Source organism: Haemaphysalis longicornis, unplaced genomic scaffold (genome assembly GCF_048455015.1).
Source record: "Haemaphysalis longicornis isolate Haplotype H1 unplaced genomic scaffold, Haemaphysalis longicornis Haplotype H1 scaffold_4, whole genome shotgun sequence".
NCBI classification, from domain to species: Eukaryota; Metazoa; Arthropoda; class Arachnida; order Ixodida; family Ixodidae; genus Haemaphysalis; species Haemaphysalis longicornis.
In genome coordinates this window covers 103,618,082-103,643,443 of record NW_027526361.1, presented here as the reverse complement: position 1 = coordinate 103,643,443, position 25,362 = coordinate 103,618,082, and the positions used below count along the sequence as shown (strand labels likewise).

At 48.8% G+C, this 25,362-nt stretch overlaps 1 protein-coding gene and 1 pseudogene across 2 annotated transcripts in view; both read left to right on the top strand.

The window, feature by feature from the left end:
• The window catches only part of LOC144179907 (uncharacterized), a 518,871-nt gene that overhangs the window by 275,411 nt on the left and 218,098 nt on the right, over positions 1-25,362 (top strand). The window lies entirely within an intron of this gene.
• LOC144178776 (monocarboxylate transporter 12-like) overlaps positions 14,720-25,362 on the top strand; it is a 20,948-nt pseudogene continuing 10,305 nt past the window's right edge. The window contains exons 1-2 of the transcript XR_013324062.1: positions 14,720-14,860; positions 25,048-25,362. The product of XR_013324062.1 is annotated as a monocarboxylate transporter 12-like (transcript). The remainder of the gene's footprint in view (positions 14,861-25,047) is intronic.

Genomic DNA, 25,362 nt, shown 5'->3' with positions numbered 1-25,362 from the left:
GCCAATCTTGGCTTAAGTGGGTGTGCTTGGCTTGACAAACATGCGCCGCGGACGCTGAAAGGTTGTCGCGAGGCAGGGACACACGAGCGCTCGGCAATTCAACTTCGGACACAATAAAAATTATGATTTGCTAAACAGCTTTGCTGTTAAAAGAACTCCCATGATCACGTGTCGGTATATCTTGCGAAAAAACTTGATAAAGGCAGCATCCTACCCACGGCCATTGAATGGGTTCCTACAGGCAAGCTCACGAAGTTGTGCTCCACGTTTTATTCAAGGATGTCTAGAATTTGTGTGTGTGTCAACCATAGTGTGTGCGCTATCCGATTGACACCATTTATACAAACGTTTGTGCATAGAATTCCCTGCAAAACGAAAAGGAGACGCTTTCTTGTTGGGACGCCCTCCAAAGACACGCTCAGCGCAGTTCGTTTATTATGTGTTCCCCAAAGTAAAGCGTCCCTCGCAACAATTCCGCTGCAAAACAACTGCCGGCTGCCCAATTGGGCTCAAGGATCCGGCCACAATGTCGCCCACTGTAGGGCGACATTGTGGCCCTATAGCCGCCGCGCGGCATAAGGCGAAGGGCTTCACGGAAGCAGTGCAACGCTTTGTGGCCTCGGTTCGAGTGGCGGCCCGTAGTGCCCGATATTTTCCTCCACGGCCGTCACAGTCAGCAGTCATTCATCTCAGCGGGCAGGCTTTTTCGCGGGTGTAGGGCCTCAGAAGAGATCGAAACAGCCTCCAATCAACCTCTTCTCAAGTGCATTCAAGTTCACGAAGCATACGCATCGAGACGGATGAGCGGAGTGCATATTCAACGGGTTGTAAATCCCAGTCTGTACGGGTTCATTCTAGAAATGATGTATAAGGCAGCTACCATTGTAGATTTGCAGATATCTAGATCGCATCTAGATATAGATCTAGTTATAGATCTAGAGTTATTTGATTTATTATGAGGTTTAACGTGCCGAAACTACACAGGCGATGAAGCGCGCCGTAGTGAAGGGCTCCGGATTAATTTTGACCACCTGGGGATCTTTAACGTGCGCCGAAATCTCGTACACGCGGGCGTTTTTGCTTTTCGCCTGCATCAGAAAAGCGCCCGCCACGGCCGGGAATCTAACCCGCGCCCTCGTGCTCTGCAGCGCAACGCCTTAGCCACTGAGCCACCGCGGCGGGTAGATGTACATACAGTCTAGATCTCTATTGCACCAGCGCTGATATGTAACTATGCGCTCTAAGATCACCGCGTGATTCAGCCTCACCAAAATGCTCTAAATTGACCAATCTACGGAGCCAGCAATTACACATCAGCGAATGACGATGTCGAGCATACGATTTGATTAATTAAGAAGTTCGGTCTGCGCTGTGGTATCACGCAATGCAAGCATGATGTTCAGCATTGCCTGTGTACCACACCGCAGATCACTTTTTTGAGACGTGATATGCATGTTGCGGTCATTCGTCCAGTTTGCTTTGTTGGCGGCGTATATTCGTCACTCGTATCTGAAGTTAAACCGTAGGGTTGTCTTGGAGTGCGCCGAATGTTTATGTCGGGGACATCTTTTTAACCGAATACAAAAATTATCTATAGGTAAAGGACAAAGAATTTACCGCCCAGGTACGAACCCGTGAGAATGCGTTTTTTTTTTTTGACGGCTTCTTTGGGTGCTCTAACCACCGAAGTCCCTCATTGCGTGACTACCGAGAGCTGTCCGGCATAGAGTAGCTACATTGATCTAAATGGGGATGAGGCCTCCCAGTTCGAACTTCGGGCTATGAGTCTGTCTCGTACGAAAAAAAAAAAAGAACGAAAGAAATATTTGATGTTCCGCGTGTAGCTTCGTCTATGTATCTTTGCAAGAAGAAACTTCATTATTTTTATTTTCAAGGTCGTAATTACGAACCGTCCGCTCCCATTGACTTGCGTGCCTGGAGCCAGACTGGAGCGGGAGAGAGTAAACTTCATTTTACAAAAAAAAAAAAAAAAAAAGGAGCACGTCGTCGGATTCCTCAACTCAGGATCCCGTTGGAGCTTGCTGCCTTCTCCGCACGTTCCACCAGCCGAAGCTGAGTTTCGCTGCTGGAGCTGGCCAGTTCTCTCTCCCACTGCTCATGGGAAGGGTTTGGAGTTGGGCGAACACTGGGGACTGCGATATACTGTTGCTGGGCTGAAGAAAAGGCTTTGCAGAAGTAAGCTCTGGTTTTCTTTTTTTTTTTTTTTGCAGCTGTACATAAACAGCAGACTAACTACCTGTGTACACTGCCATTACAAGCGTAAGCGGACACACATTAGTCTCATCCAAGGGGATTTTTTTTTTCTTCAGCAGGAGAGGCCGAAAGATAAGAAAGGCGCCGTGAAAGCGACTTCCAAGAAGAAAGCTTCGCGCGATGGCCGTATCAAAGGCGCGCTCAGCGCTCTTTCTCGAGAGGACCACCAGCTATCAGTCGAGCGGCTGGCGATGAGCGACCATTATCTGCTCTCGTTTGAGAAGTGAAACTGGGCTGTCCATTAGCGCTGAGATCCAGGGCAAACAAGGCGTGTATGTATACGCGGCCGCGACTCTGAATGCGACAAATGAACGTCGTCGCGCGTTGCTTCTTTTCCGCTACCGTGCAGCATCGTTGGCAGTCGTCCTCCCCGCCGCTCTGATAAGAAACAGGGGTGACAAGAGGCGCTCTCGAGATACTGGCGTGACGGAAACACCAATGGGGCCGACGGGATACGCGGCCCCGGAGCTCTCACGTTGTGCGCTCGCGGTACCGGGAATCAGCGGCTTCGCACACGGGAAGATGGCAGCTACCGAGGAAAACACCTTGGCCTTCTTTTGAGGCCGCCACCACCGCTCGACGCTGGATTGAAGCGGTTGCACGTCTGTGGGAGAAATAAGCCTTTATAATGCAGTGAATATCAACGAGATGACGGTCCTTATTATGATTATGGCGATTATGACGACAACGGTGCTAGCTGTCAGAGGGAAATAACCGTTGCTTTGCGTAGTCGGCCAGGCATACCGAAAGCAATCAAGCTAAGCGTCGTAAAGAAGGCTTCACCGCAAGCAAGTGCGTACTGACAGAAAACCAGCTTCACGAAGAAGGCCGCGATTAAATTTAAAGGAAAGGCAAGTTTTCTAATGGAAAAGAGCATTTCAGGAGAACCATTCGTCATCATTCGTAAGTAGGAGGCGCGCATAACACCATGCTCTTCCCTTTATATATATACGGCAAATAGCGCTTCTATGCCTGTTTCAAAAATACATTAATCGTGCCAGACTCCCTCCCCTTTACCCACTGTAAGCCCTCTTTCCACATCACGCAGATTATTTAATCAACGCAGCTTCACCAGAATCTACGGCACCACAAACTCTTTCAATTCATCTGCCCTCCCACGTGATATCCGGTTATGGAACGATCTGCCTGATAATATCGTATCGCTGACTAACCCAGAAACATTCCGCAATCACCTGCACAAGCATTTTTCCATGTAAAACCACCAACAAAGAACGCTGGCATTCCTTTCTGTTAGCACCATGATGTTTTCCTTTTTCTTTCTCTCCTTTTTTTGCGGTTGCGGCTACCACACTAGATGTTATTATTGCTTGTACTTATTTTCTTGCCACTCTTGCTTGTTGTTATCATGTTCTTTTTCTCTTGTTTCCCTGACTTGTTGCTGTATTATATATCTAGTTTTTGTATAACGTCTCTTGTTATTTTTTTGATGATCTGCCCTTTTGCCCCCGTTACCCAATGCCCTGCTGGGCCTGTAAGGTATTTTGAATATTATATATATATATATATATATATATATATATATATATATATATATATATATATATATATATATATATATTGGTGTGTGTGGGCGGGTGCGAATAAGAGGATACTGCTTATATCGGAGGGAGGTCTTGCCTTATGGAGGAGCTGAATAGCAAGTGGGGATGCGGTGCCGGAGCAGCAGTTACATACGGCATTTTTTGAGTCACTAAGTATGGCAGTGGCGGGGTGTGGTGTTTGTGCAACTGCAAAGGCTATGGCGATCTCTTCGCCGGTAGTGGGGTTTTCGCTTTGGAAAGATGCTTGAACGATAGGATGATATGGGAATTTACGCCAGTCACTTCTATAGTGTATGTAATAGGATGTAACAGATGTGCCAACTCCCAGGAGATTGGCCAAAAAAGCCGTGGTGGTGGTGGTTGTTGTGTAGGATCAGGCGGGGTTAGCCTGGCTGGATATGGCGGCAATTGCTCCTCCCAAGCTCATCCTAATCAGCCTATGTTAGGGTCCTTTCACCACGAGTTCGCCAGTTCCGTCGCCTGAAGGAAACTTATTAGAAGGCGCGACATGTCTATGCGCAGCATCCAATGTCCCCTTGGAAAGACGATGTGGTCCAGGGTGTTGTGTGGGGCTGCCAACTTTCGAATCTCTGAGAGCATTGCATCGACGGAAGGCGCTCATCTCTGGGCCGGAACCTCCTCCAGAAGCTCCGAAGCCATCGAGTGAACAACATTTTCCAGCGTTGCCATCTTTAGAGCCTGCAAATGTAAGGGACAATGCAAGAGATTAACTTGCTCAGCATTTCCGGCGCCACCAGCCCCTCCCAGTGAAGCTGAATCTGGCAAAAATCCTCCGCAGGATGCAGAGACAAGGCAGCGTAGAAGAGCTCAGTACTCTCAAGCCTTGAAAGAGCGTCATAATAGACAGGAAGAGGCAAAGAGCGGAAACGTCGTTGAAATTATACGCCCTCTCTTTGCAACCTTGCGGTCGTACCTCGTGTGAATGGCCCCTGGCATGACTAAGATTATCCTTGAGACAGTGCTCGGCTTAGAGCCAATCATTGTAGGATCTTTGGTTCCGTTCCTGCAACAAGAATACGGTCTCCTTGGGCCGTAGCTGTACAAAACTACGACAAAAAGTGCCCCTAATCACGCAATGGAACTGTGCCGGTATAGCATGTCGTCTTGCCGAAATTTGTGTATTTGTTAAGGAAACTCCGATGCCTATCCTGACTTTGTCGGAAGCTGGATTACTGGGCGGAGGATCAATGCTTGGCTATGTGGCTCACAAAAATCCGAGTCTCCAAAGAAGTCGACGCAAACTGAGTACTCGTTTTACAGCACCGCTGCAGCACAAAAACACTTTAGTGGCGGGGAGACTTGGACCACCATGATTACTTGCACGTTTATGCCGGCTACCGCTGCGAGACATATCGTGGGTTCATCGACTGTTTGCTACATCAAATGTGCACTCTACAGCTGACTGAAAAGTAAGGCCTCTAATTTGAATTCAGTGACCTATAACACGCACCTCTGAAATATCTATGGGCTAAAACTGGACGGAACAGCAGCTTTCTCTACCTCGTTCTTTACCTCGTTTTTTTGGCGCTCGTCTTTTACACCTTCATCGAATACTTTGATCAAAATTTCATTAAATTTGAGTTTTGCAAACTCAAACTTCATCTGGGTTAGGAGGTGGAGGACCACAGACTGATTTAAACCACATGGAGGTATTTATTGTGCGCCATATCCCGACGCACGGGCGTTTTTTTTTATTATTATTATTATTATTTATTTACCTTCAGACAACCGCATCCTCGTGCGGAGCAGCACAAGAACGTAGCCACCGAGCCACCGCGGCAGGCATTGTTGGACGTTTATAGGCCACTCCAGTAGTTTCTAGCCCACGAAGAATTCAAAGTTGGAGCTAACCATCGAGCGTAACTGAAATATTTTGTGCCAGCAACAACAACAACAAAAAACGCTTTCCCCAACTTCCTGATAAAAAAAAATTATGAATCTAAGCTTCTGTTTCAAATTCCTTCGGGCCTTGAAACTTTTGGCACGGTTAAGGCATTCCTTCACAAAACTAGTGCGACACGTGTCCAAAAGACAAAAAATCGTTTTTTTTTTTTTTTTTTTTTACTATAGAGTCGCCCTGGCGGTGTGCACACCGAAGCCGTTCTCCGACCTCGCTTCCGTTGGAAACGGCGCGTGCGGTTATAAATAGAACAGCCTTTTTAGATACGCGACCACTTCGAGGGCCAGGAGCCTTTGAGCGGCGTGTCAACAATGCATTTAGCTCGTTCGGCTGCCGGGAGCAAACGTCGTTGAGGGGGCATTCTTTGAGCCCATCAGTGACCGCATAACAAGCAACCTCGTTTTTCCTCTCGTTTCTGATGACCCCGCATTTTCCTTTCTTCTTGCACAGTTATCGCACCTAATCCCAGTTCCTTCAGGTTTCCGCATTTTTTTTAACGGCGAGAGCCGTAAGTGCCCCTTCCGTGAAAAACCGTCTTTGTTGCTGCAGCAGTTCATGGTCGAGAAAATAGCCACCGCTGTAAAGCATAAATAAAAATCAAAGCCCTTCCACTCAATGTGAAGGCTGTCCGAACAGCAGTGATTCGCCATAATGGGCTGTAGCGCCGTTATCCGCTCACTGCTATACCATCCAATGTAATTCAAATTTCCCGCCTTCGCAGTGCTCGCGCGCCCCCTGCCTGAAACTGGGCCAGCGGGAATTCTGCTCATTTTGTGCTTGCTTTTCCAGCCGCAAGTGCGGGCGTTGCACTCCCACATTTTTTTCGCTTACTATCGTAAAAACCAACCCAACGAACGTTCCCAACCAAATGATCGCGGGCGCTGCCGGTTAATTACGTATATTTTGCCCTAAATGTACCTGCAGTTTTCTTTGAGCTAAACAACGGGGATATGTATGACAAGCGCCAGCGGTTCACTAATTTCGAACGCTTATAGACTGCTTGACTTTCGAAGCCTCTGGGTTACGCCGCGACGACATCCGCGACAATGGAACGCCGTGTGAATCTAATTGGGTCCAGCGAGTGAGCTACAACGACAAAGCGAGCCCCTGAAGTGCTCTGCACTTAAAACCCGTGCGTGAACCGATGGGATTTTAACCCGTGTCTCCACAATACAAACCTACTGTGCGCTACGACTGCGCTATCTACGCATGTTGCAGCGGCGGAAAAAGAAAAAAAGTTAACACAGTGCGCGCTGCGTGACAAATGAACGTTTGACCCATTCATGCAGGCGTTCACCGTGTTACGAGGACGTGACCTCACTATTCCCTAGCTGCAGGGATGACCTTTTGCGAGACGTATATTGCCCTCGTGTGTTGCCCTGGGCGTGAACTGGGATGATGACTCGCTTTTCCCCCGAGGCTCCAAATCAACTCGGCGAGTGAGCAACCAACACTTCTACGCCCCCCTCAGACGCGACGGACTTGCTCCGCCTATGACTTTCCCGTGTCATAATCAGGCGCCACCACTCGCAGAGCATTGCCCTGAACTCAGCAAAGCTAGCTAGGGACCGCCTGCTCCTTCACACTGTTACCACCCCCAACAACAACGTGAATGGCAAATACGCCGATCGATAGGTCGGTAGTCAGACGCCCACCGGTGGCTGGCGTCTGTTTGTTCATCAATATTTTGTATCAAGGACATAACCTTAGAGTCGGTTTATCGTTATACCCGCGACAACCACACACTACTGCTGCGAATGTGGTATACTACAGCTGAACGTACATTTTCATTGAGTATTTTACAACAAACAAGCTGTGGCACACCGTCCATGTGTGCTGTAGTAGTAGTACTAACTCGCCGCCAACAGCCCACTAACCAAGGCTGGTTTACATGTTATGTAGTGACACTGGACTTGGTCACAGGGAAGCAAATGTCGCAAAAAGATGCTCGAAATGCCACCATAAAGAAGCGCTAGCAGGAATGGCACACTCTTATTTCCTTAGCTAATCCACTAGAATAGCCACGATCATATAAGCACCAATAATTCGTCGGATAATGTAGTCTAACAGTAGTACCTAAGCGCCCTCGCCCCACCCTCCTTTTTTTTTTTTCTTGCGAAAAAAAAAGGTAAGATTTCTCACGGAGACCGAGTGCAGGAAATGCGAAAATGCACAATGCGTTCTATAAAACGTAGAGATGTAAGGTAAAAAAAAAAATGCCGGTATAATTTATGTCAGGGAATGGCATTTCCATGTCGAAGATTATTTGGCTTGCGGAAACCATGTACACCGTATACGTAGAATTACTTAAAGTTTCTTGTTATTTCTCGGGATCGCACATGTCTTCCAATTCCCGGGTTAGTGAGCACGAGATCATGATGCGCACGCGCACTAACATCCAGGGTTTTCACTAATTAGACTAGGACGGGAATGTAAAATAGTAGAGACGGGACGGGAATGTAAAATAGTCCGAATAAAATGCCAGTCCGAAAAATCCGCGAGTCGAGAAAACGAACTTTATTTCGTTTAAACAGGACTGAATAAGTCGCAAAGAGTTCAGGACAAACCTGCTCATGATGTTGCTTATAAGTCAGCGTCATCTGGTGCCTAAAAAAATGTGGGTTCTAAACAAGAAGCCACTGGCCACGCATGAACTGTTTGCGGCTTTCCACTTTGCGTCCGCCGCAGATAACATGCAAAATTATTGCCTCCAAGATCGAAGTTTGCTACCTCGGCGGGAGTCAAGCCAATCCCCATCCAATGCGATGCTATCTGCAGGTGGCTTAGGATTCAAAATGGCGTTGGTCCTGGGGTCTCACCGTACCTCTGTCGCGGAAAATTTTGTCTGAAATATCGAACTTTTGGCTTTATTTTGTCCTACATATCCGTTGTACATGTGAATAACTCCTATGGAAGAACTGGCGGTTCCTTGAGAAAGTTCGGAATATCCAGCAAGTCCGAATTTTCGGAGTCCGAAAAAAACGGTCGGCTACTGTATTTATTAGTTCGTTCAATAAAATTCTGCTCTCACACTAACTCACCCACCCTGTACATCTTAAGTACCGCTCCAATCGATTTTATTGAGGAAAGGGTCACCCGGCCTCTATCAGAACCCAATTATTGCGGAATTACCGACTATGGTGGGCATTTTTTTTTTCCTCTTTTTAGGGGCTACTCCTTATAGTTCCGTGTGAACTAAAATAGGAGCGGAAATTATGGTGCGCAATGTAGATATATTGTAGCTGACATTGCATTGTTCTTCAAGAGCTCATTGTTACTGCCGGTAATGAACTGACTCTTCGCGACAACAAATGCGGAATATCGGTCAAGTGCTTTTCGAGCTACGTTCTTGCCCTTAGTCTGCATCGCTAGTGGAATGGAGCGATATAATTTTTTCGCAGCAGTTAGCTATTTCTAAAGTGTCCTGTATCAGCGAGATTTTTCTATTGAAAGTTGATCTGGCAAAAAAAAAAAAAAAACTTTCAGGTATTGCGGATAACATTGTCTGGTGCTAACTAGTGTATTTGATGACTACCAGAGGAATGAATATACCGACAAAGTCACCGATATAAAAAAATGTTCGGCTTAAAACGACAGAAGAATTTCTGCCGTACGACACGGCATATAAGACCTTTCCAATCTACTATGTTAGCGTAGCTCATATAATACATCACATAAATGAACCCGGCAACACTTTTTTTTCACCTCTTTTCGAAATCTGGAATGATTGCAGAACGTGGTCAACCACCAAATCCAGTACTTAGATTAGGGATTCGCAAAGCACGTCAGCCAAAAATCACTGCTCTATGCCCATCTTATAACTTGGAAACCTTCTCAAAAGATTTTTCTCTCTTTCCCTGTCTTGGCGTCCATTGACGCGATAGAATTACGTCAGTACAGCAATGTATCGGCTATTCGCAGCATTTCTTTCAGTTGCAGCTGTGAACGCATTCGATAGCCACTTTATAAAGAAAGCCACAAAAGCAAAACAGAAACGAAAAGTGCGTCTGCTGCGACGAGCGAATCACGCAGTGCCGATCCGTGCTGGCGATAACTACAGATTTCGCAGTGACGCGAAGGGAAGAGTGAAATGGTTTATTGGAAGTGCTGCAGAGTCTCTTTAGGCGTAAAGCAAATATTGGGTACATGTTACGTAGAACAGCAGTATATAGACGAGCATTACACGTTTTATTTTTATTTGAAGTTTACTTTAGCTGGGTTCGTACAAAGAGAAATCAAGAGCAGAGTTAAGAACGGCGTTGACGACAAGCAATATAAAAGCCTAACAAACATATAAGATGCCCGCTACAGCGGCGAAGATCACAACAAAAACAAAAAATAGCGAAAAATAAACAGGTGGCTTGCGCTTTGCACCGGCTGAGAGCAGTCAGTAACTACGCTGTGCTTCTCTAAACCACATATGTCCGGCTAACACCGCACGGTGTACGTGTTAATTGGATAATGATGGAGTCCGAGCTGTACGTCGCCTCCCCGTTACGACGACAGAAGAGACTTGAATTGCGAAGTGCATAGCGGCAACTTTTTTTCACCGCGGTACCGAGGCTTCTCTTTCCCACCTAGACCGCGCGACATCTCATTTAGTAAATTATTCTAGCTACTACTTCTACTTCAAGGATCACCAAGCTTCAACACAAAGATTTGCCTATACTTGCTCGTAGCAATGCACGTGCGAGACTGCGCATGCGCTGTCTGTTACGATGGGATAACGGTCTTTGTCACGCATCGTGACCGCAGGTTACGAAAACTCTTTAAGCGCAGAAATAAAAAAAATAACGTGGAGTTGAATGCATCAGCCAATCACCCATTTCAATGCCTGAAAGTAAGATCACCTTTTCAGATGGACACGATCGCAGCTAATGTGGTCTTTCTCTGTCTCGTTATCTTCCTTTGAGTGTTTTCACTGGTTTTGTTGTTCCGCAGCGCTTGTGGGTCTTTGTTTCTGAAGTGTGAACAGCGCGCATTTGGACGAAGGACAAAAAGAGGTGCACACAAAAGAAAGTGCTTGTATTGCGTACACTTCCCCTTCGACCTTCGTTCAAATGTGCTTTGTTCGCCCATCAAAGGGGCCCCGCAACAATGCCAATAAACACCTTCACTCTTTCCTTTGTACCTGGAAGAACTGCGGAAGCTGCAGTTATCGCCAGCGCATAGCGGTAGTGCGGGGTTTGGTTGTCACCGCTGTTGCAACCGTGTCATCCCAGCGCTGACACCAGTTGTTGCGACCGGGTGGGCCGACCCGAGCCGAGCTCTGTCCGGCATACGTGTGGTAGCGTGGTGTAGAGTGAGCGGCCAGCCGCTGTTGCAGCTGTGGAGAAGTCCAGAAGCCGTAGGCTAACGTAACTGTTTACTTCATAGCGAGAGATGAGCCGAAGCCAAAGAACAATGCCCCGACGGGCGAGGTAACAGTACACGACTCGAGCAGAGCGACAGCAATGATTCGCTGCTCAAACAGGAATGGGTTACAGCGCTTGTGCGGCTTCTATTTATACCCAAAAGCCGTAACGGTCAAAACGCCAACCAGCGGCAACACGCCACGAACGTCACAGACACACACAACGCTCTTTCCTCTGTTCGTGAGTCGTCGGTAGCATAGGAGCACGTTGAGTCCGGGAGAGGGGAGAGAGGAGGACTCCGCTGCGATCGCGGGGCCTCTGTGTCCTTGAAGAGCGTTGAGACGAGCCTCGCCGGCAGCCGCCGAAGTTTTGAAATGCGCCGAAAGCGAAGCGTCTCACCCGGGCCTGTCGAGACGTGCAAGTATTATTCGCCGACACGATGGTGCCTTTTGTTTTCAAATGCGCACGCAGTGGCTTCGCCGCACAGCCGAGGAGTGATGCGGAAAAGTACGGTGGCGGGCCGATTCGTAGCACCGCTTAGGCCGGGTTCAGACTGTTGCTAAAAGTGTCGTAATAACTTTAAAGAATGACGCCATTTCACGTCTCAGCCAACCGAACTGCGTGACACGCCATTTTTACCTCCATAGTTCAGGATATGGCTTTTGCGCCGGTAGTCTGAACATAGCCTTACACGTCTCCCAGTTTCTGCCTTACTTATGCAAACTTTTTTGCTTTTCTGTTTTTTGGTGTGTATGTGGGGGGGGGGGGGAGGGTCTGGTTGGAGAGAGAGAGAGAGAGAGAGAGAGAGAGAGAGAGAGAGAGAGAGAGAGAGAGAGAGAGAGAGAGAGAGAGAGAGAGAGAGAGAGAGAGAGAGAGAGAGAGAGAGAGAGACGCCATCTGGCGGGGAAAGGAAGCCGCCGTCTTTTCAGATTGCAGAGGGGAAGTAGAAACTCGGCAAGCGCCGCAGAGGCAATCGCCGGCCAACGTCACTAGGTCGGGCGGCGTTTGGGGCTGAGAGCTGGTGCGCTGCCGGGAAATGGTTAGAGCCAAGTGTTCACTTTTGCCGTGCAGGGGACGCAAGCGAAGGTGTACATTCAAATAAATGGCTGTCCGCACCAGTGGGCATTGTAAAATGAGTCGCATACTCCCAATCGTCTGCGTCGTTGTTGAAGCTGCTTCCACGCTGTAACGAACCCCAGGGTCCCCCACCATGGGCTTTCACGGAGCCCGCAAACAAAAACGTCACTAGCGTGGAGAAGATGATGATCGTGACGAAAAGTTTTATTGAGCAGGGCGGGAAATGTTATGTCCGCTCGTCGGTACGAGCACGCCTTAGTCCAGGAATCCTTGCGTTATATCTACCAGGTTCCCCGGGCTTTGTCACTGATCCAAAGGGACGAGATGTACGAACTATATTCTTAATGGGGCCATGAGGACAACATACAGGTATGGTTCTTATACACCCACAGCCAAATCTACACGTCTAAGTCCGGTGTCCATGCTCATACTTGTTAGCATTGTTGAACAAGAACAAGGCATTACGCAAATATAAGGCAGAAAATTAATACATAAGTGATATTTAGTGTTGATTTTTGCGAAATGAAATGCTGCATCCACTGCAGAAACGAAACAAAATCACTCCGTCGTTTGCTGTCACCTGCGCCACTATAGCTTGTGGCGACATTTTAAGAAATCAAGTGGCAACAGTTACAAAAGGTTCCACGTTCTGCTTGAAACGCACCTGGAGAAGGGCAAGGTGGTTCTATAAACGTTGAAGTACGGCGCCTCGATTCACGCGCGTCTCCGCCGTATGGCAGCGCTGGCATCGAGGCACCCCACTTAGAGCAGTGGAACGCGGTAAATTGAAATATACTTGAGCAAACCTCTTGCGTGTTTACCTTAGGAGGAGTGCGACGGAACAGGAACAGCATGAGAGATCAACGGGAAAGCGAAGGGAGGCATTTACTTGGCAAATGTCAAGGAAAAACTTTCTTTTGTCGACATTTGTAACAAAAGGAGCAGACACGCGGCCAATTTTTAGTGCCGGCCCATAAGACGTCACTCCTGCCCATATTACATCACTATGACCCGAAATTTGAGGGTTGTTCAATATTCATTGCACTTCTGCGGCTAAACGTCTTTCGTGGCGGGAATGGAGCTAAACGAGCTACCAGTCTATTTTTTTTTTTCAAATATAAAAAAAAAGGTTGCATTTTGTCTTCATGGCCCCTTTAAGTCTACTTGGCGCCCAGCTCGCACTGCAATTTCCGCCGGGCTGTGTTCTCAGTCGGAAGCTCAGAACACAGCTTATCTGGCGACGTATCAATCAATCACTTCAATGGTGAAGGCGCACTGTCTGTGAAAGAACCTCTGGAGTGCGCCGCGTGGACTTACTGCCGTAAAACGAGTTCCAAAACACGCCTTATCGGAGAACCGCTCGCCTTGCTGTTACACCAGCGGAGATAGGCCCTGCGTAGGTCGGTAGCCACAGATAGTCGTCATAAATGTCCGCAAGCGTTCTACGCTACGGTGCCGCGCTGTGTCTTGTCAGTTCCACGCGCATGTCGGAAGTTCGGAAAGGCGCGGCGTGATAGGAGACGTAGGCTGCGTGGAGTGGTGACCGTGGAGGAATATTTCTCGTTTCACCGTGCGCCGCTCATTGAGGGGCCCTATCGCAACGCACCTCCTCTAACTGAACTTGACTTCCATAAGCCTTTATTTAATCCACATCCGACTCCGTTTCTGGAGGCGGACAAGTGGGTGGTGTCTTCAGTCAAGGAGTCCCTAACTCTAACTGGCCGTCCGGGCTCGTCTCACCAGGTTAAGCTGGGAATCGGCTTCAGAGCTGGGCAGCTCGGCCGCCCACTGTGAAGGGGAGGGGCGGGGATTGAAAGAAAAAAAATGCAAATGCGTGATTGTATATATTGTAAAACTCCTTAATAGCCGTACTTGTACGGAAAAAAAATACAACTATTACGCGAAAAAGAAAGAGGGAGAACATCGTCTTCGATACAATTGCTAACCCTGACTAATAACTAACAGTTGTTGAATTACCGCCATTTTGCAATAAATGGCCGGCCTTTCTTTTCTTTCTCATGTCGTTGCGCAGGGCATAATAATAATATCTTAACGGACGTTTCGTACTGACCTATTTCGAATATCGAACCTTCCGGACACGGCTTTTCACTGACACAGAACTATGCTCGTTCCTCGTCTTTGAGCACCTTCAGGTGAAGAGGAAAGAAAGGTTACTCCACATTTTTGAAGACGCACCTGCCCACCACTCCTGTCTCGATGACCGAATGCGAGTTCAGCGCGTCCCTATCAGGTACTGACCGATCAAGCTAAAGCACCGGTACCTTGAAGCCCACGATAGGGACATCAGCAATTTCCTCGCCATTGCCTCCTGCTGTCCACATGAATCTCAAGCACGGGCACAAGGACTTCTCAAGTCAAGAGGGGAGCGAGGGCGAAAGAAAAATCTCAACTGGAAAATACGTCGGGAAGTGGCTCGCGAAGGCAGGCTTCTTCCTCTCTCGTCGTTGAAATCGGTCGGCCTCGACGAGGCATGCGCGCGCGGCTGTCCGTATCGCCCACTCTGTGACCGGCCCCGATAAGCTGCCGGCACCGGCAAAGATGTGCGCCGCCCCGAGTCCCGCGGGGTCTTTCGAGCCTCGGGTCTCACGTCAGTTGGAAGACGCCTTATCGGCTGCCGGGGCCGCTGCTGCCGCCGCGGCGGACAGAACCCGGTGAGCGAATCCTTTGGCCTCCTCTGCCCGCGCAACTACGCTTTCCTCCGACTGCAGCGCCGTGCGTGCACCTTCGTGAGCAGTGACCACGTCTACGTTCGGTCAAGTCTGGCCTGCAGCTGCGCCAGGATATTGATGCCTGCTTCTGACACGGTGATTTAAACAGCGCACGGTCATCACTTTATCGTCTGCCAGGTCTTACCGAAGGCAAACTCGGGAAGCCGTCAGCGCCATTGCTCCCAAGTGCTTAAGGTCTCGCTCACACTGGGAGTTTCCGCTTGCCATATGCCTCAAGGTTTGTATTAACTGCAGCAATACAGGCCGGACGTTAACAGCCTTCAGTAGAGCACCCCTGTTTATGGATAGAGCACGGGCGACAATGGCGCTGAGGAGGCCCAGGAGGCAGCTAGGCGGATCTGCGCCTCTATGTAAACGGACTCCTATGCTGCATCCGCACTACAGAGATTCTTTAGGTCTACGCTATAAACGGGAGCCCCGTAACGCGTACATGCCGGCTGTGCGGCGGGACTTCAGTTAGTTGTTTTACTCGAAGTGCATGGCACGTAAGCATATGTGTTCGGCATTGTGTTAGTTTTCCCGTGCTTGGTATGGCTGCTTTTGTCATTGATACTGTAGTAATGTTGTAGTAACGTAGTAATGCTTAGGCGCAAACTGGTTGCTATCTTGTTCGTTTGTGTCCTACTTGAGCACTTTGCTTGCGAAGCTTGAGATTTACTTTTCTATTTACTGGTGAACTTTAATTTATGCATTGGCTGCTCACGCAGCTGGGTCGTCTATCTTTGCCGTGCTCATTGCCTAGCGCATTTTAACCGTGTCCGCTGGTCAATAACGTGGGTGAGTGGATAATCGAACATTTGTAGGAGAATGACAAGGCCTGCACCGTATTGAGCACACTGTTTTTGGCATGTTTTGACAGAAAAAGTGCGAACAGCTTAGAGATTGCCGTTTCATACGCGTCTTGAGTTGGTGATAAGTTTGCGAATTATTCTGTGTTATCGATCTGGTTTTTATCATTTTTGTGTGGTCCATGCAAATGCCTATTAATCTCAACCCCCGTTCCTAATCACCCATTCCCCCTACTTGAACCGCGGCTCTTCCTGATTCATGGTACATCAACGTGGTAGTCAAAAAAGGCCACTTTCATTCTTTCGTTTTTTATACACTTAAGTATGGGTGGATATAGGCTCAGGTTGTGTACAACAAGTTAAGGTTTTTTCATATCCAGATGCGCAATTTCGTGCACGACAACTTGCCGCCTTGGAGACCAAAATGCATAGCACAACGGGTGCCACCCACGCTATACGCCTCGAGCGCGGCCTGTAGGGGCGCCACTGAAATCCCCCTAGCGGCCCGTTTCGAAAGCAAGCGCGGGAGTCTCCGTCCCGTTCCCCACTGTCGCCGCTGCTTTTGCGGCATGTTCACGACTGAGATTTAGCGTTTGCGAGCGTTGGAAATCTATGTTTATGTCGACCAGTCACTATGTTCGCAAATGGGGTGTGTTTACCAGAGTGTAAATGTTTCTGACGCGATCTTAGTGTGGTATATTCGGTCTGTATAAGCGCCAGGTGCGTGTCACAGGCCAGCGTCGCGTAACCGGCGTATGCACGGACCTGATTGTAGTTACACTGCCCTGAATTTACTAGCAGTGTCTCCGTAACCCCCGGTTCCTGAGATGTTCATGCTACGGGTATACACTACGATGTTAATCAGTTTTGTGCGCTTACATGTTCAGCGGAACACTCATACCTGACAGCACGCCAGTTACGTTTGCCAATAATATACCACAGATATTGATCACCACCATTTACAAGCCAGTGTGTGTTAATTTCGGGAATATTCAACGTTAGTGCGATTGATAATGCAGAATTATACTCGGGGATCAGCACACGACAGGGTCGTCTTGCCGTGTAGTGAGCGCCCGCAAACTTTCATCTGCTACATATATCCACTGCGAGCAGCGCGGAGACGGGCTTAGAATGTAATCCGCGTCCGCGACTAAATGCTTATTCGAAATATCGGCATATGGCTCAGGGACCCTGCAAAATAAAGCAGAAACTGAAATCAAAGGGCCTTATCACATGCCACACTCTTCCAACGACACCTTTCATCGCTTGTTGAAATGCCTACCCTGTATACTTCCAAAAATGCGTCCGCCGTACGATCAGCTGTTCGTCGAAGTCGAAAAACAAAAGGAAAGTGAACCCATGATTTGTGTGTGTGATTACTAAAAGGTTCATTTCTTGATTCCGCTCCGCGTTTGTATACAGCGTCCCCCTCCCCTCCCCCCCCCCCCCCGATGTCTCGCGAAATAGCAGTGCATTTCGCGTATAGTTGGTCAGGTGAGCCCTACCTGGCTTAAGTTTCGACGAACGTCTTTAGCATGTCAGAAGCTTCACTGTATTTTTTTTTTTCATTTCCGGAAGCCTCCCACCAGGCGGGTGCCCTAACATCAGCACCTGGTCTCCAATAAAGTTTTTTCATCATCATTCCGTTAGAGCTATCATGTTTCTTCCGCACTTGCATAGCATTTATTTTTCTGTGGTTTCATATTAGATTGCCTTGTTTCTTGCTATAAGGCGTGTGTGGGCACATATTTAAGACGTACAGGCTTGAAATATACTTAACATTTTCGCATGGCTTATATTCTTATAACATATGCCTAAGTTATTGTCCGGGATTGGCTTATCACATCACCGAAACATATTTTTCCGCGACGTATATATTCGAAACGAAGCCGCACTCGTTGTCCACGCTGCAAAATGAAGCCGTGAACCTCTCACTGTGCCGTCTAAACGAGGCGACAGTAGAATTCATTTGTGCCTGACGTATTTGGAGGTGACAGGGGTGATATCTGCTACCGTCGCCGACGCCCGGAAGAGCGGCGACGATGCGCGCAGAACCGCGTCCCTGGGTAGCTCTTGCAGGCGATCGCGTGCTGTACGAAGACGCAGCTGCTTTTTAAGTGACCTAAACGTACTCTTTGGTTATACAGTCACCATGACAAGTTTTTGTAGGGCGCGGAAAGGCGAAAAGAAACGAAACAGAATCAAAATGCTGCACGAGCCCCTATCAGCCACGCAGCGCACATCCCGTCAACGCCGCGGAGAAGCGGCGGCAGGCGGCGCAGCGATCGCGAAGCTCGAGGCATATAGTGCTGTTGGAAAGATATCCGCGGAAGCCACGTTAGACAAACCGAGTATAGCCTTATCTTATCGCGGCACATGCCTTTTCGTTCTTGAAATACAAAATTGCAAACATCTTGGTATGCTCGGGGCTGCGCTGCACATGCGCAGGTGGGTCATCCTACATGTGGAATTGGCGCTATCACAGCCCACTAATGAGGTGTCTGCTTCATGAAGTAGTTGTTCCACACTTTATTTCACTCGAATTACCGCAGGTAGTGCTTTGATATGTTAAAAAATGAAAAGCGAGGTCCTGGACAGTTGCGGATAGGAGCGCGTGCACGGCGCCAATGTCCCACTGCGGGGTAGCCCTTCACAGGTAGCCCTCAGGGGTAGTCTTCAAAAGCAGCCCTCAGGGGTAGTCTTCAGAGGTAGTCTTCACGGGTTGTCTTCAGGGGTAGCCCTCAGGGGTAGTCTTCAAAGGTAGTCTTCAGGGGTAGCCCTTCATGGGTAGCCCTTCATGGGTAGACCTCAGGGGTAGTCTTCAGGGGTAGCCCTCAAGGGTAGTCTTGAGAGGTAGTCTTCAGGGTTGTCTTCAGGGGTAGCCCACAGGGGTAGTCTTTAGAGGTAGTCTTCCGTTGTGTTGTAGCCCTCAGGCGTATGCCCGAGGGCTGCGAGCCTGGCGGAGCAGCTCAACGGCGCGCTATTAGTGTAGATTAGTCCGGGCGTGCAGGCCCAAGCTCGCAGGGAGATCCTCGCACCGCAAAGTGGCCAGGGCTCGATTCCGGGCCACTGAGTTGAGTGAACGGGCCCAAAGCAGATGCTCCAGGTCCCCTCGAACTAGGCACGGGCCACACGTGCCCGAGCTGTGAATGGATGAACCTGTGCTTTGTGGCCTTCGGGAACGCTTCAGCAAAAAGGGGGTTAATGCCAGACTGAAGTTGTCGGATCGTGTCTTGGTGCCCACGACTGAAGAGATGGCAGGGAGGGGGGTTAAACATTTGTTAAGTATGCACGACGGTACTTATTAGGTTGAACAATGGTTTCTCTCGGGTGTCTCGGTTGCGTGCTCGATGTCGTCCTCCGAACTATAGGCCACCCCGACTGCGCGGATTTGTTTGCCGTTTGCGCCCCAACTTCGCGCAAGCCGGTTTGCCTGGTGCGGCCGAGTTGTTAGGTATACAGTGAACTTTGAAATTCGTGACCCAAGGTGCGGAAGATGTTGCATTCGAAGGTGGCTGACTACAGTGTATGCGTGCCAAGAGGCCCTGTACTCTTTCTTCGAGGCCCTAAAGACATGATAGATGTCTTTTATATACTACGGTCTTCTGAACTGTGCTGGAAGTTCAGGTGCTTGATTAAATCCAATACTGCATGCAGTTCTACCCCGGTTACTTTTATCGCCTCTGGAGGGGTGGTCTCATAAACAAGGAAGCCCCTTCCTGTGGTGCTTCCAGAAGGAAAAAAAAGAATTAGAAGGTGTAACGCAAAGCAGCTTGTCGCAAGGTGCTTTGTCCCCAGGCGTCGCCTTCATACTTTCGTAGTGTCGAGTAACAACCAAAATACAGCGCTGCGAAAAATTGCGCTCATATTGTCTATTGAGGAAAGCTCCAACGCGTGATACACCAGAGTACCGGAGCAACGCTTCCGAAATCGCAACCTGCCGAATACCTTTGGCATCAGCCCTGGCGTGCCGAAGCCATATACTACATGTTGAACCATCCTCGTCATTTTACTGCGAAGAAGTATATGTTTACCCCCACCCCCGGTTTTCATTCTGGTGACTGCTTTACTCAGCGCCGCTCCGGCGTTCCTTTTCGCCACCACAGGTAGCTCTTTTAGTGGCGAAGCACCTTAGGAGTGAGGGCTGTCGGCATCTCCTTTCATCGTCGTTGATCGTCTCATGTAGTCACGGTACTAAAAAAAATCACGCCATATCGTAGCCCGATCAACTCCCCCTCTGTTACCACTGTGGCGAGGCAGGACACATGTACCGTCGGTGTCCCTACAGGGAACTCGGGCTACGGGGCTTCGGAGTCAATGCTCTCAGGCCCAGACCTGGTGAAAGACCCCGCACCATTGAGGACTACCCCGCACCTCCACCACAATTTGTCACGTAGGATGGGACACAACGGTAAAGAAAGAACTTTTATTTAGGGCGAACTTGTGCCTGAACAAGACGAGAGGAAACGAGAAAAGGTCCTTGCGTCTCGTTCGATCTCCGAGAACGACTGCCTGCGTTCGTGGCGTGATCTCTTGCGTGATCTCCCCCTCGCAGTGCACGTGCGCTCGCGCCTCCGTTGGCGAACACAGACAAGCTCGCGCTCCCGGTGCCGAGTTTGCGCTGCCGGTTGCAGCCGGTTCTTGCGCGTGCAACGCGGCCCACTTTGCGACATCTCCGAAAGCATGCGGCGGTCACGTACCACGAGACACAAGGGATGGACAGACCCATGGCTTTAGGAGCTTCGCCCCTAAAACCGGTACACTCGTTCAACGCCTTGCGCAACGCGCACTAAAAGAACACACCAAGACACTCATTCTCCAACGCCTCGCGCTAGAACGCTTCGTGCTTCAAAGAAACGAGACTTTTACAGCAAAGCTGTATACCTCTGCCCCCATATGGTTTCATCTCCGTGGGCAATAACGCCAAGGCACCAACAATACACTTATAACATGCATGATTCACCCCTCCCTAGGTTTCACGTTAGTGGAGATGGCCCGCGATTTTTTTTTTTTTGCCGGTGTCTTTCACGTCTACCATACCTATACGAACTCTTCCGAATTTTCCGCAAAATGTACGAATTTCGACCCATCTTACGATTATACTAACCTTGTCTGAAATTTTACGGATTTTCAAAAAAAAAAGGCGAAAATCTATTAAAACGACACTGTGGTACCTTGCGCCGCGTGCACGAGAAGGCAATACGTACTCTTGTTATGATAATCAGCAGTCTTCTCGGGGTGGGCTACGCATCCATATCCAGAACTCGCTGCCACATCGACAAGCCTGTTTATAGCCTGTTGTTTGCGGGCCGCTTATGACTTCCGTGTTCGCTTCACTCTTTGTATGACTGCAGCGTCCGATGCGGTACGACCTGAGGTACGACCAGGGTGGTTACTTCGCAGTGCAATGACGAGCTCGAAGCCGCCACAGTACTACAATGCGTTTCTGAAATCGTACATGTCAGAATTTGCTCCTCCTACCCAGTGGAGTTGTGGAGTTGTTGCTCATAACTCTTCAAGACTGGCGGTCTTCAGTTATGGTTGTGAAAATGTTAACACGCTTGTCACAGAACGTTAATCCATTTAAACTTAAAACACATGATGTATGCTGCCCCTCCCCCCCCCCCCCCCCCCTCTCCCTTTCGCGGGTTTTACAAATTTGCAAGTCTCCAGGTCGGCAGGCATGCGTTTAAGCACGTCAGCGGTTGCCGGTTTATGCCTGCACGTGCGGAGAGTGGACGAAGGAAAGGGGGGCGTGCACGTGAAGCTACAGGTTTCGTGCCCTCACTGGTTACATGTTCATTGTGCTGCGGGAGGCTCGCACGTGGACGTCAAGCAGCCGAATGCGACCTGTCCGGTGCTTCCCTGGTCGAGCGGATTCACTTGTCGTAGGCATCTTACGCGGACAGTAAGACGCCTACGAAGCGGGAGGGAGAGAGGGAAACAGACAGCCCCATGTTTGTTCGCTAGAATGAAGCTCGAGTACTTCCAAGTTTCATTCAGCTAAATGGCCAGGAAGTATGCTCGATCGCAAATTACAAACGGACGCGGTTTGTTTCGTGCACTCCGTCGACCGCGTCCAGCTTCGCAGATCATTCATCACACAATTGAAAGGCACTAACTTATTTTATGTTTTGTTTCTGTTTTGCATCCTTCAATCAATCAATGAATCAATCAATCAATCAATCAATCAATCAATCAATCAATCAATCAATCAATCAATCAATCAATCAATCAATCAATTGATCAATAAATTTTTGTTTTATTTCAGGCATGCCAAATTTGCTGCAATTTAATGTGAAAAATGATTGACTGATTGATTGATTAATTGATTGATTGATTGATTAATTGATTGATTGATTGATTGATTGATTGATTGATTGATTGACTGACTGACTGACTGACTGACTGACTGACTGACTGACTGACTGACTGATTGATTGATTGATTGATTGATTGATTGATTGATTGATTGATTGATTGATTGATTGATTGATTGATTGATTGATTGATTGATTGATTGATTGATTGATTGTAGGGTTTAACGTGCCGACGCAACGCAGGCGATGAGGCGCGCCGTATATAGTGGATGGCTCCGGATTAATTTTGACCACCTGGGGATCCTTAACGTGCGCCGAAATCTTGTACACACGGGCGTTTTTGCTTTTAGCCTCCATCAGAAAAGCGACCGCCGCGGCCAGCATCTTGCCTGCAGTATGAATGAATGAATGAATGAATGAATGAATGAATGAATGAATGAATGAATGAATGAATGAAATCGCGTCCTCGTGCTCAGCAGCGCAACGCCTTAATGTGAAAAATGAAAACGCCCGTGCGTCTACCTTTCGGCGCATCGTGTTAAGAAAACCCAGGCAGTCACGGAGTCACGGCGTAGCCGTGACTGCCTGGGCTATTGCAGCCACAACGCCAGGTACTAACCAGTATACGATCACGGCTGCCCGGTGGGGACCAGGACTAGACAAGTCCCTGTCCCCTTGCCAAGAAGCCAAGCAGTGATTTGGACACAGGCGCCAAAATGATTTTTTTCTTTCTCCATTACGGGTCCCAGGTGCGGCTTAGGCGCCGAGGCCCCAAAAAATTAAATACGTTTTGAACGTTCTGCGAATAACGCTGGGAAGCTTCATTTTCCACGCATGATAGCATCTCTAATTAACGATACCTGAAAACTTTGTCTGCGCCAGTGACAGTTTGGCCATTGACACCCCACCCCATCTAATCACTTTTTTCATGGATCCTCACTGTATGCAGTCAAAGAAAGTAGCCCAAATTTATTCCGCACCGAAAAATGAATACGAAACAGTGGACCTATCGCGATATTATCGAGATTTAGCCAACCAGAACAGATGTAGTTTGTGGTTTGTAGGGATTAATGTTTTTACGGTATGAGTGTTCCCGCGCAAGAGAGGAATTAAAGCACGGGAATTCGACATTTTAAGAAATCGACAATTCAAATCCTTTGGTTTAACGCACCAAGCTTCATCTGAGCTATGGGGCGAGCCGTAGTGGAGAACTCCGGATTATTTTTGACCACCTGCAGGGCACATTTAACGTGCGCCGAAATCTCGACACACGGGCGTTTTCGATTTTTGCCTTGATCGGGAAAACAGCCACCGCGGGTTTCAAGCTGCGTGTCTTTTTCCACTAGTCCGGCATTATCCTGCTTTTTTGGTGCCAATCAAAGGTTCTTAAGTCCACCATTCCATGCTTAGATGTTGCGGCCGGAACCGTCACAGATGCACCCTCAGGTATCAGAGGCGTGCGGAGGGCTCGGCAACCGGTACTACCGTCTTCCAGGTGTGGCAAACGAAGTTAGGAAGGAAAGGGGGGGGGGGGGGGGGGGGGGGGGGGGGGGTGGTGCTTATCGGAGGATCAACCAAAAATCCAGCTTTTCATCTTCTGGTGTGACAGAAGACGGAATATATTTACTGGTGGATTGATACAGGGCGATCGCTGCGCACACAACACAAATCGCTCCGGTCAACACGCAACAAATAGCTTTTGGTGTATACATTTGCGTGGCGGTGCGAGGCAATCCCGGAGTGAACTGAGCTCCTTAACACAATTTTCTACGTTTCACCAGCGTCAACACTACAATATCGACTTTTGACAGTGTTTTCTCTGGCCTTTAGGAGATGGTTTCATGCGGGGATACTTTTTTTCTTCGTTGTTTGCTCTACCGACATTATCCTGTGTGTCTGGCTGTACAGAACCGCGAACTATTGTGGGCCTAATTTCGCACGCAACGCGAAGACGCATGCTAACTATTCCTTGTTTTTAATACCTTGCGTCTTCCGTGGCGTGTTGGGCTCGTTATACTGTTTGGTGTTTTGTCGGGGAGCCTCTTTGTTCTTCCTTATCAAACCCAAGATAAGCGAATCCTCCACAAGATACGAAGCATACCGGCCTTCAACCGACGACTCCAAACGGCCTTGTCGTTACAGAATTATCAGTGTTACAGTTTTGGCATAGCTTGACGTAGCAAAGATGCCGCAAGACGGGTCTAAACCTCTCAAATGGTGAGAGCGCAACACCTCATAACACTGGAGTAGTGGACGCATACGCCCATATAATAATGGTTTAAATTCGATGCTTGTACACAAAACTGGAGAGAATATTTTCGCGGATTGAAGGCTGGCCAATTGGTACATAACTACGTTATAAGACAGCGCGGGAAACGAGACTACAGAAATAACACAGACAGAGCCCTGTCTGTGTGCCCTGTCTGTAGTCTAGTTTCCCGCGCTGTTTCATAACTCAGATATTTTCGTACTGTGGGGAACTCTCTGATGATCGTGCATCCTGAATCTCAACAAGTGACTTCAACACTTGAGTGGACCGTTCTACGCCCTTCTCGAATTGCTTGCGTCGGCAATAGTTTGGCCGTCCACTTTCCCTCCTGGTGATCATCTCTCACAAAAGCGGGCGGGAGACGATGTTTGGACGTCAAGGTCTTGACAGGCGGTTCGCGTTGTTGAGCACTATACGTTGAGCATGTCGCGGGAACGAAAGGGGCATTCGGATGCAACTTTACATGACTGCGTAGGCAGGAATGTAGCCACAAATTTCTGTCTTACTACGTTAGAGCTCAAGCTGCAGACGGAAACTCTTCCCGCATGTCGCTTGAGCAAAGAACTTGACGGGCCGAAGTCATAACCCACGTGCGTATACACTTTGCTGAACGGAATTACAGGCCGTCTGTGTGCTCAGAAACATGGCACGCGTTCATGAATTGATGCTGTATACCTGAGGTCCTCGCAGCCCATGCGCGTGTTTGATGAGTGTGTTCTGTTCCGATCGCAGTGTGAGTACCGTGGTGGCGTGAACCCGGGCCAGCCAGGCTTCGGGGGGGGCAGCAGCAGATCCAGCACAGCCAGCGGCGTGAAGGAGCCTCTGCAGCCATGAGCAGCGGAAAGTCGAACGAGTCCTTGCGGAAAGAGGAGCCTCTGCAGGACGGAGGAAGAGGAAGAGGATGATGACGGGAGGAGCAACTCGTCGCTGGCCGACGAACAGGGCGAGGCCGTGGAGCTGCCCAGCCCTCCGGACGGCGGCTACGGCTGGGTCATCGTGTTCGCGTCCTTCATCTGCTTCGTCATCGTCGACGGCATCATCTTCTCG